The sequence below is a fragment of the Marmota monax genome, unplaced genomic scaffold, assembly GCF_021218885.2.
Source record: "Marmota monax isolate L192 unplaced genomic scaffold, Marmota_monax_Labrador192_F-V1.1 WCK01_AAM20220418_F8-fsc00184, whole genome shotgun sequence".
Classification (NCBI taxonomy): domain Eukaryota; kingdom Metazoa; phylum Chordata; class Mammalia; order Rodentia; family Sciuridae; genus Marmota; species Marmota monax.
Genome location: NW_026695008.1, coordinates 2,582,973 through 2,593,823, shown reverse-complemented (window position 1 = coordinate 2,593,823; position 10,851 = coordinate 2,582,973).

The following is a 10,851-nucleotide window of genomic DNA, read 5'->3' as shown; positions in this document are numbered from 1 at the left end:
TTTTTAGGTGACCTTCTTTGTTCCACTTTGACAGCTATAGAGAGATGATTAAAGAAAGCACAATCCCAGAAGTCAGACTCACTATCCGGATTCAGATCCCACCTCTGCCAGGCAAGACCTCAGCAGTCAATATTGTCATCACACTGACTTCATAGCCTGGTGAAACACTCACCACTCACCGGAGATAAGCACGTGTCAAGTGGATCTGGTCTTCATTATCATTGTCACTGTCAGATGGATTTGCTGACAATTTGGGCGGTTGCCATCCTTTTGAATTCCTTAAACATAATCAGGTTTATTTATTAGATTAAGGTGAAAAACTGCAGATTCTAAATTAGCCTTTCTAGGAAAGGAATTAATACCATTTGGTGTCATAGGAAAAGGGGGAGTTTTAGCCTCAGTCAGACCTGGATTCAAACCCTAACTCTATTGTTGACTTTTCTGAGCATCAGTTTTCTTTCTCTAATACAAGAATAGTTATAAGTGTTATAATTATAATATAATAGTTATAAGTGAGCCTGGCACAGAGTAGGCCCTCAAGAAAAGTTGTTCTCCCTCCTTTATGAACTATAAAATATGTACTGAGGTCCCAAATTATGTTCTTACACTTTTGATTTTGAATATATTTGAGAGATTATGTATTATTTTTTACCCATGGTTTGATTTTTCAGCAAATTATAGGTAGAGTAATAAGTATACATTCAGGAAGATTAATATGCAAACCCATAAACAATCTCAGAAGTGAATTTAACAGCTCCACATGGTCTTAACCAGGAAAATGGAATTTTTACCCAGCCCCAAATCATTTAGACTTAGTCCATTAGCCACTTCATTTTTCACTGAAACATGTTTTCTGGGATTGGTTGGACTCTGATTAGAAATGTTATGCACCTGCCTGGTCTGGCAGACTTTGGAAGGCACCTAATTCTAAGTAACAAATAAGTCTCAGGATGGAGGTCAGAAAGGGATCCTGTACCTCATTAGGTGCCATTGCTTAGACCAGATTGGGGAAAATAGTGACAGAAAAACAAAATAAAACTTCTTGTGAAGCACACTAGATTCTGGCTGTGCCAGAAAGTTCCAGAATTTCTGGGCACAGTGGAACTACCAATAATGACCCAGGCACAGGGCCAGATAGTAAGAGGTCTCAGTGCCCAAACAAACTATGTAGAAAAGTCACTTCGCATCTTTTCCTTGGAGCCCTGGGTAAGATAGAAGGTGAAATCCAGAATCGCTGAGCGTCCAACTCATGACCTGGCTTGCCCAAGGTCACGCAGATACGAAATACTGGCAAAGATTCAAACCCAGGTGTCCTGGCTCCATGACAACTAAATGCTTTTTATGTTTCTCTGTGATACATCTGATCATCAAGTTATTTCTACAACTTCTAAAGCTTTTTCCTGGGAATCATTCTGGGGAGCTTCTGGATCCTGAGAGATGTGGTGAGGTCATAGTCCTTTACACTGCAGCTGTCAGCAAGACTTGAAATGTGTCAGCAGACCTAATTAATGACTCAGGAGCCTGATCAAGGAATGCTCCTTGATTTTCTAGTGATCTGAATGACCCTTTCCCAGAAAGGGAAAGTTATTTTTTATTTGTTTTCTCCCAGCAGTAATTTCTGGTCTATCTCCTTTTCTCACTTACATATTTTTGTTTATACTGGCATGTGCCAGACAGTATGCTAGGCATTTGTTGTGTATGATCTCATTTATCTTATGTAATCCTTCTGAAAATCCACCCGAGATTGATATCATTTTGGTTTTTAGTCATAAAATCTCTAGTCCTAGTTAAGTAACTCTTCCACACCGGGGCTGGTTTTTAAGGCTTTTTGACTTGTTTTACTCTTCTACTTGATCTGCCTCTTTGTCTAAGATGCGGTACAGACTGATGGTTAAGGGTTCAGCCCTAGAACCAACCTATCTGGCTTTACCACTTAGTAGCTGTCCAACCTTGGGAGAATTAATTACATTGCCAGTTCCTTTGCTCTTCTGAAGTTCAAATGGGGAGATTTGAGAGCACTTTACTTCAGAGGATTTTCATGAAGCTTAAATGAGAAAATATGTGTAAAATTTTTCAGAAAATTGTCAGCAAACAAAAGAGTTATAAATTACATTTTGGCCACTGTTGTAAATGTATACACAAAAATAAATTTTACAAATTTACAAAGTTAACTCAGATGTCAGGGGGCAAATCCCTTTGTATATTAGCCTGTGAAAGAAATGTCTGTAGTTAACTTTTCACATTAGTAACACTTTAAAAATTATGCACAAGTGATGCATCTTCCAGAGCATGATGTATCAGTTATCTACTGCTACATAACAAATTACTCCAAAACTCTGTGACTGAGGACAACAAACATTTATTATTGCACAGTTTCTGTGGGTCAGGGCTCATGGAAAGATGCTCTGGGTAATTTCAGCTCTGAGTCTCCCGTGAGACTTCAATCAGGGTGACAGTTATCTCAAGGCTCACTGGCATTTAGAATCTGCTCTGCAGTTCACGCATGTGAACCTCTCCACATGGCCACCTCACCACATGGCAGCTGGCTTTTCCCAAAATAAGTATTCAAGAGTGAAAGAGCAATAACAGGACACTTATAGGAGCTTACACCGAGCACAGAGCGGCCGAGTTCCGGCTCCCGGAACCGTCCCGGAACCGCCCTGGCTCCGGGCTGCGGAGCCTGCGGAGGCTGCTTCTTGGACCCTGCTAATATCAGAGCAAACACGAAACACCAAGAAGCCGAATTCCAGCTCCCGGAACTGAGCCCGCGGGGACTGCTTCTTGGAGCTTACACTTATAGGAGCTTACACCGAGCACGGAGCGGCCGAGTTCCGGCTCCCGGAACTTCCCTGGACCGGGGCTAGGAGCCCGCGGAAACTGTGTCTCGGTCCGGGTCCTGCTGAGGGCAGGTCAGGACTCACCCATTGCTTGGGTTGCCTGGCAAGGGGAACGAAATGCTGCCATTCGCATAGGATACCAACATGGCAGAGATCTGATGTCAGCAGAAAGCGGTGGAGGAGAGATCTTCATCAATACCAGCGGTGACATAAGCAGTTGGTCTCCTGGTAAGGGGGGTGAGGCTCAGTCACCCGAGTCTCCTCAATTTGTCCTCGAGCCAGAGGGAAGGAGCCGGGCCGCCGCCAGCCCCCGGAGCAGGCCCAGCGGCTCGCCAGCGTGGTGACCGCGTGACCCCAATTGGAGAGGGGGCGGAGCGGAGCCGCCACCCACACCCGCCAGGTGGGCAGACCCACGACCCAGTAGTACATGGGCGTGGTAGGAGGGGCAGGGCAGAGCCGCCCTTCGCGCTTGCAAGGTAAACAGACCTGTGACAGCCTGGCGGGTCAGGCCCAGTGGCCTGCCAGTGTGGTACACACGTCACCCCAACTCGAGTAGGGGCAGAGCAGATCCTTATCCCACGCCCGGATCAGGCCCTGCCGGTGTGGTGGTCACGTGACCCCAATTGGAGTGGGGGTGGAGCGGAACCGCCACCCGTGCCCGCAGGGTGAGCAGACCAGTGATCAACCTGCAGATCAGGCCCAGGGGTCCGCAGGCGTGGTAGGAGGGGCAGGGCAGATCCGCCGCCCGCGCCTTCAAGGTAGGCAGACCTACAACAGACCGGCGGATCAGGCCCAGGAGCCTGCCGGCGGGGTACAAACACCACCCTAATTGGAGTAGTGACAGAGCAGAGTCGCCTCCCTTGCCAGGAACAGACCCAGCATCCTGCAGGCGGGGTAGTCACAACACCCCAATTGGAGTAGGGGCAAAGCAGAGCCTCCACTCGTGCCCGAAAGGTGGGCAGATCTGCGACCGACCAGCAGGACAGGCCCAGTGGCCTGCTGGTACGACAGACACGTCACCCCAATTGGAGTAGGGGCAGAACAGAGCCGCCACCAGCTCCCAGAACAGGCCCAGTGACCTGCCGGCGTGGTAGCCACGACACCCCAATTGGAATAAGGAGAGAGCAGAGCCGCCGCCCGCACCTGCAGGAAAGATACGCAAGCAGTATGAAAAGACAAGGAAAGAAAGGACCACAAGCAATGCAGGTCAACGCAACTTTAGAAGAGGTAACAGCTGCAGCAGATGGAATGTCAGATAAAGAATTCAGGATATACATGCTTCAGATGATCTGGAGTATCAAGGAAGACATTAAACAGCAAAATCAGACAATGAAAGATCACTTCGACAACGAATTACGCAAACAAATCCAGGAAGCAAAGGATCAACTATACAGGGAGATAGAGGTTATAAAAAACAAGCAATCAGAAATTCTAGAAATGCAGGAAGCAATAAACCAACTTAAAAACTCAATGGAGAATACTACCAACAGAGTAGAACACTTAGAAGATAGAACATCAGACAATGAAGACAAAGTATTTCAACTGGAAAAGAACATAGACAGCTCAGCAAGACTGTTAAGAAACCATGAGCAGAACATCCAAGAAATATGGGATAACATTAAGAGACCAAACTTAAGAGTCATTGGGATACAGGAAGGTACAGAGCTCCAAACCAAAGGAATGACCAGTCTATTCAATGAAATAATACAAGAAAACTTCCCAGACTTGAAGAATGAGACAGAATCCCAAATCCTAGAAGCCTACAGGACGCCGAATGTGCAAAATCATAAGAGATCCACACCTAGACACATTATAATGAAGATGCCCAACATACAGAATAAGGAGAGAATTTTAAAAGCTACAAGAGAAAGGAAGCAGATTACATTTAGGGGCAAGCCAATCAGGATAACAGCTGATCTTTCAACACAGACTCTGAAAGCTAGAAGATCCTGGAATAACATATTTCAAACACTGAAAGATAATGGGTTCCAACCAAGAATTGTGTATCCAGCGAAATTAAGCTTCAGGATGGAGAATGAAATTAAAACCTTCCACGATAAACAAAAGTTTAAAGAATTCGCAGCTAGAAAACCATCCCTTCAAAACATCCTAGCCAAAGTATTACAGGAAGAGGAAATGGAAAATAACAATGAAAACCAACAGGGGGAGGTAGGACAGTAAAGGGGGGGGGGAACAATCAAAGAGGAAAACAAACAATGTTTAGTAACAGAAATAAACAAATATGGCTGGAAGAACAACCCATATCTCAATAATAACCCTAAATGTTAATGGCTTAAACTCACCAATTAAGAGACACAGGCTAGTAGAATGGATCACAAAACAAGACCCAACAATATGCTGCCTACAGGAGACGCATTTGATAGGAAAAGACATACATAGGCTGAAGGTGAAAGGTTGGGAAAAATCATATCACTCATATGGACTTCGGAAACAAGCAGGCGTGTCCATACTCATATCAAATAAAATAGATTTCAAGCCAAAGTTAATCAAAAGAGATAAAGAGGGACACTACATACTGCTTAAGGGAACCATACACCAACAAGACATAACAATCATAAATATTTATGCCCCAAACAATGGTGCAGCTATGTTCGTCAAACAAACTCTTCTCAAGTTCAAGAGTCTAATAGACCACCACACCATAATCATGGGAGACTTCAACACACCTCTCTCGCCACTGGACAGATCTTCCAAACAAAAGTTGAATAAGGAAACTATAGAACTCAATAACACTATTAATAACCTAGACCTAATTGACATATATAGAGTATACCACCCAACATCAAGCAGTTACACTTTTTTCTCAGCAGCACATGGATCCTTCTCAAAAATAGATCATATATTATGTCACAGGGCAACTCTTAGACAATATAAAGGAGTAGAGATATTACCATGCATCTTATCTGATCATAATGGAATGAAACTGAAAATCAACGATAAAAGAAGGAAGGAAAAAGCATACATCAATTGGAGAATGAACAATAGGTTACTGAATGATCAATGGGTTATAGAAGACATCAAGGAGGAAATTAAAAAATTCTTAGAGATAAATGAAAACACAGACACAACATATCGGAATCTATGGGACACATTGAAAGCAGTTCTAAGAGGAAAATTCATTGCTTGGAGTTCATTCCTTAAAAAAAGAAAAAACCAACAAATAAATGATCTCATACTTCATCTCAAAATCCTTGAAAAAGAAGAGCAAAACAACAGCAAAAGAAGTAGAAGGCAAGAAATAATTAAAATCAGAGCTGAAATTAATGAAATCGAAACAAAAGAAACAATTGAAAAAATTGACAAAACTAAAAGTTGGTTCTTTGAAAAAATAAACAAAATCGACAGACCCTTAGCGATGCTAGTGAAGAGAAGAAGAGAGAGAACTCAAATTACTAGCATACGGGATGAAAAAGGCAATATCACAACAGACACTTCAGAAATACAGAAGATAATCAAAAACTATTTTGAATCCTTATACTCCAATAAATTAGAAGATAGTGAAGGCATAGATAAATTTCTTAAGTCATATGATCTGCCCAGATTGAGTCAGGAGGATATAGAAAACCTAAACAGACCAATATCAATTGAGGAGATAGAAGAAACCATAAAAAGACTACCAACTAAGAAAAGCCCAGGTCCCGATGGGTATACAGCAGAATTTTACAAAACCTTTAAAGAAGAACTAATACCAATACTTTTCAAGCTACTTCAGGAAATAGAAAAGGAGGGAGAACTTCCAAATTCATTCTATGAGGCCAACATCACCCTGATACCTAAACCAGACAAAGACACTTCAAAGAAAGAAAACTACAGACCAATATCTCTAATGAACCTAGATGCAAAAATCCTCAATAAAATTCTGGCGAATCGGATACAAAAACATATAAAAAAAATTGTACACCATGATCAAGTAGGATTCATCCCTGGGATGCAAGGCTGGTTCAATATACGGAAATCAATAAATGTTATTCACCACATCAATAGACTTAAAAATAAGAACCATATGATCATCTCGATAGATGCGGAAAAAGCATTTGACAAAGTACAGCATCCCTTTATGTTCAAAACTCTAGAAAAACTAGGGATAACAGGAACATACCTCAATATTGTAAAAGCAATCTATGCTAAGCCTCAGGCTAGCATCATTCTGAATGGAGAAAAACTGAAGGCATTCCCTCTAAAATCTGGAACAAGACAGGGATGCCCTCTCTCTCCACTTCTCTTCAACATAGTTCTCGAAACACTGGCCAGAGCAATTAGACAGACGAAAGAAATTAAAGGCATAAAAATAGGAAAAGAAGAACTTAAATTATCACAATTTGCAGATGATATGATTCTATATCTAGCAGACCCAAAAGGCTCTACAAAGAAACTATTGGAGCTAATAAATGAATTCAGCAAAGTGGCAGGATTTAAAATCAACACGCATAAATCAAAGGCATTCCTGTATATCAGCGACAAATCCTCTGAAATGGAAATGAGGACAACCACTCCATTCAAAATATCTTCAAAAAAAATAAAATACTTGGGAATCAACCTAACAAAAGAGGTGAAAGACTTATACAATGAAAACTACAGAACCCTAAAGAGAGAAATAGAAGAAGATCTTAGAAGATGGAAAAATATACCCTATTCATGGATAGGCAGAACTAACATCATCAAAATGGCGATATTACCAAAAGTTCTCTATAGGTTTAATGCAATGCCAATCAAAATCCCAATGGCATTTCTTGTAGAAATAGAGAAAGCAATCATGAAATTCATATGGAAAAATAAAAGACCCAGAATAGCAAAAACAATGCTAAGCAGGAAGTGTGAATCAGGCGGTATAGCGATACCAGACTTCAAACTATACTACAGAGCAATAGTAACAAAAACAGCATGGTACTGGTACCAAAACAGGCGTGTGGACCAATGGTACAGAATAGAGGACACAGAAACCAATCCACAAAACTACAACTATCTTATATTTGATAAAGGGGCTAAAAGCATGCAATGGAGGAAGGATAGCATCTTCAACAAATGGTGCTGGGAAAACTGGAAATCCATATGCAACAAAATGAAACTGAATCCCTTTCTCTCGCCATGCACAAAAGTGAATTCAAAATGGATCAAGGAACTTGATATCAAATCAGAGACGCGCCGTCTGATAGAAGAAAAAGTTGGCTACGATCTACAGTCGGTGGGGTCGGGCTCCAAATTCCTCAATAGGACACCCATAGCACAAAAGTTAATAACTAGAATCAACAAATGGGACTTACTCAAACTAAGAAGTTTTTTCTCAGCAAAAGAAACAATAAGAGAGGTAAATAGGGAGCCTACATCCTGGGAACAAATCTTTACTCCTCACACTTCAGATAGAGCCCTAATATCCAGAGTATACAAAGAACTCAAAAAATTAGACAATAAGAGAACAAACAACCCAATCAACAAATGGGCCAAGGACCTGAACAGACACTTCACAGAGGAGGACATACAGTCAATCAACAAGTACATGAAAAAATGCTCAACATCTCTAGCTGTCAGAGAAATGCAAATCAAAACCACCCTAAGATACCATCTCACTCCAGTAAGATTGGCAGCAATTAGGAAGTCAAATAACAACAAGTGCTGGCGAGGATGTGGGGAAAAGGGTACACTTGTACATTGCTGGTGGGACTGCAGATTGGTGCAGCCAATTTGGAAAGCAGTATGGAGATTTCTTGGAAAGCTGGGAATGGAGCCACCATTTGACCCAGCTATTCCCCTTCTTGGTCTATTCCCTAAAGACCTAAAAAGAGCATGCTACAGGGACACTGCTACATCGATGTTCATAGCAGCACAGTTCACAATAGCAAGACTGTGGAACCAACCTAGATGCCCTTCAATAGACGAATGGATAAAAAAAATGTGGCATTTATACACAATGGAGTATTACTCTGCATTAAAAAATGACAAAATCATAGAATTTACAGGGAAATGGATGGCATTAGAGCAGATTATGCTAAGTGAAGCTAGCCAATCCCTAAAAAACAAATGCCAAATGTCTTCTTTGATATAAGGAAAGTAACTAAGAACAGAGTAGGGACGAAGAACAGGAGAAGAAGATTAACATTTAACAGGGATGAGAGGTGGGAGGGAAAGGGAGAGAGAAGGTAAATTGCACGGTAATGGAAGGAGACCCTCAGGGTTATACAGTGGAGGGGGTAGAGAGAGAGGAGGGGAGGGGAGGGGAGAGGTGGGGAGGGGGGAGGGTGGATGATGGGAAAGGCAGCGGAGCACAACAGACACTAGTATGGCAATTTGTAAATCAATGGATGTGTAACTGATGTGAATCTGCAATCTGTGTATGGGGTGAAGGTGGGAGTTCATAACCCACTAGAATCAAAGTGTGGAATATGATATGTCAAGAAATTTGTAATGTTTTGAACAACCCACAATAAAAAATTAAAAAAAAAAAAAAAAAAAAAAAAAAAAAAGAGCAATAACAGGATGAAAGCCTATCTTTCTATAACTTTCTCAGAAGTATCCATCATTTCTGCTCTGTTCTATTCCTTGAGTTCCTAAATTCAGCCATTTTCAAGGGAAAGAAGGTACAAAAACCATGAGATAGGTATTGTTTGGGGGCCATCCCAGTGGATGCCTGCCTCAATTGGGTAAATTGAAAGATCATTGAAACCAAATATATGGCCTATTGGAAGGGCATGGGATTCATTGGAGAAATTTAGCTGAATCTAAAATTCAGTTCTTTATAGAAAATAATCTCCTGTTGATTTCTTAAATCTATATTTACTGAACGCCTACTCAATGCCAGCCTCTATAGGGGATACAAGGATGAATAAGAGAGCGGTGTCTCTCCAGGGAAGCTCATTTCTCATTTAGGAAATGTGTCTCTTGAGGCTCAAAGTGTTGGGAGAGAGACTGGGAAGTGTGGAGGGGAGGAACAATTTGCCTGATTTGTGAGAAATGGGCTCAATCTCAATAGTCACACAGAGAAAAATGAAAACATCAGCCAGACATGCCTTGGAAGTAGCTGTTGAAAATTTACATCTCTGGGTTCCATAAGTATATGGCAAAACATTTATTCATTCATTCAACAAACATGTGTTGAGCTCCTTCTGTGAACTCTGCAGTGCCAGGCTTTAAGGATACAACCTGATATAATTCCTACACCTGAGGAACTCCTCTGCTTGCAGAGGATGATTAAAATAGAGAGATGATGTGTCAGGCTAGGTGCTGATCAGTGTTATTCAGGGAGAAAAGCAAAACAAGTGAGGAGAGTAGTATTTTACATAAGGCAATCAAGGAAGTTGCTGCAACGTGCATGGCCCTTAATTCAGGTTCCAGACAGGATGATGAGGAGATGAAGAAAAGACAGACATGCAAATAGAGAAAAAGCTGGGGCCCAGTGTTTCTCCATCCCCTGATGAGGGATGGACAACCCAGAACCATCTCAGCATGTCTATCATATAGTTTTAACATTAAAAGGGTTACTGTGAGAAAATTTCTTCAAAACAAGCAGAACCAAGGTGATAGATGTGAGCAGCCCAACTGTGATTATCAGCTTGTGCCCATAGCTTTCTATCCTTGGGCAGGTGGTGTTTGAACTTCAAGGTCAAGAACTGAGAGCTCTGTAGCTGGCACAGAACCTCCTATTAAACAGGGCATCACCATAGCAACTGGGCAATCTTTAATCAGCACATTTCCACTGAAAGGTCCCAGGAGAGGCATCACCTCTGTTGCAGGACAGCTCAAGCAACTTAATTCAGTCACCGTTTCCAACAGGAAGGTCTCATGAAGAAATTATTTTTGAGTTGAAACCTAATTTCAGTTAGAAAGGAAAAATATGTGGAAACAATATGTAAGTATCAGAGTGCATAATGTTTGGAAAACATGAGCCCAGGGCAGCTGGGGAGAGTGAGAAGTAGAGAAAGCACTAAAAATGCTGGGGCATTAGAAATGGATAGGCCTGTCAAGGGAGGATGATGTGAGCCACTGATGGGTTTACATAGGA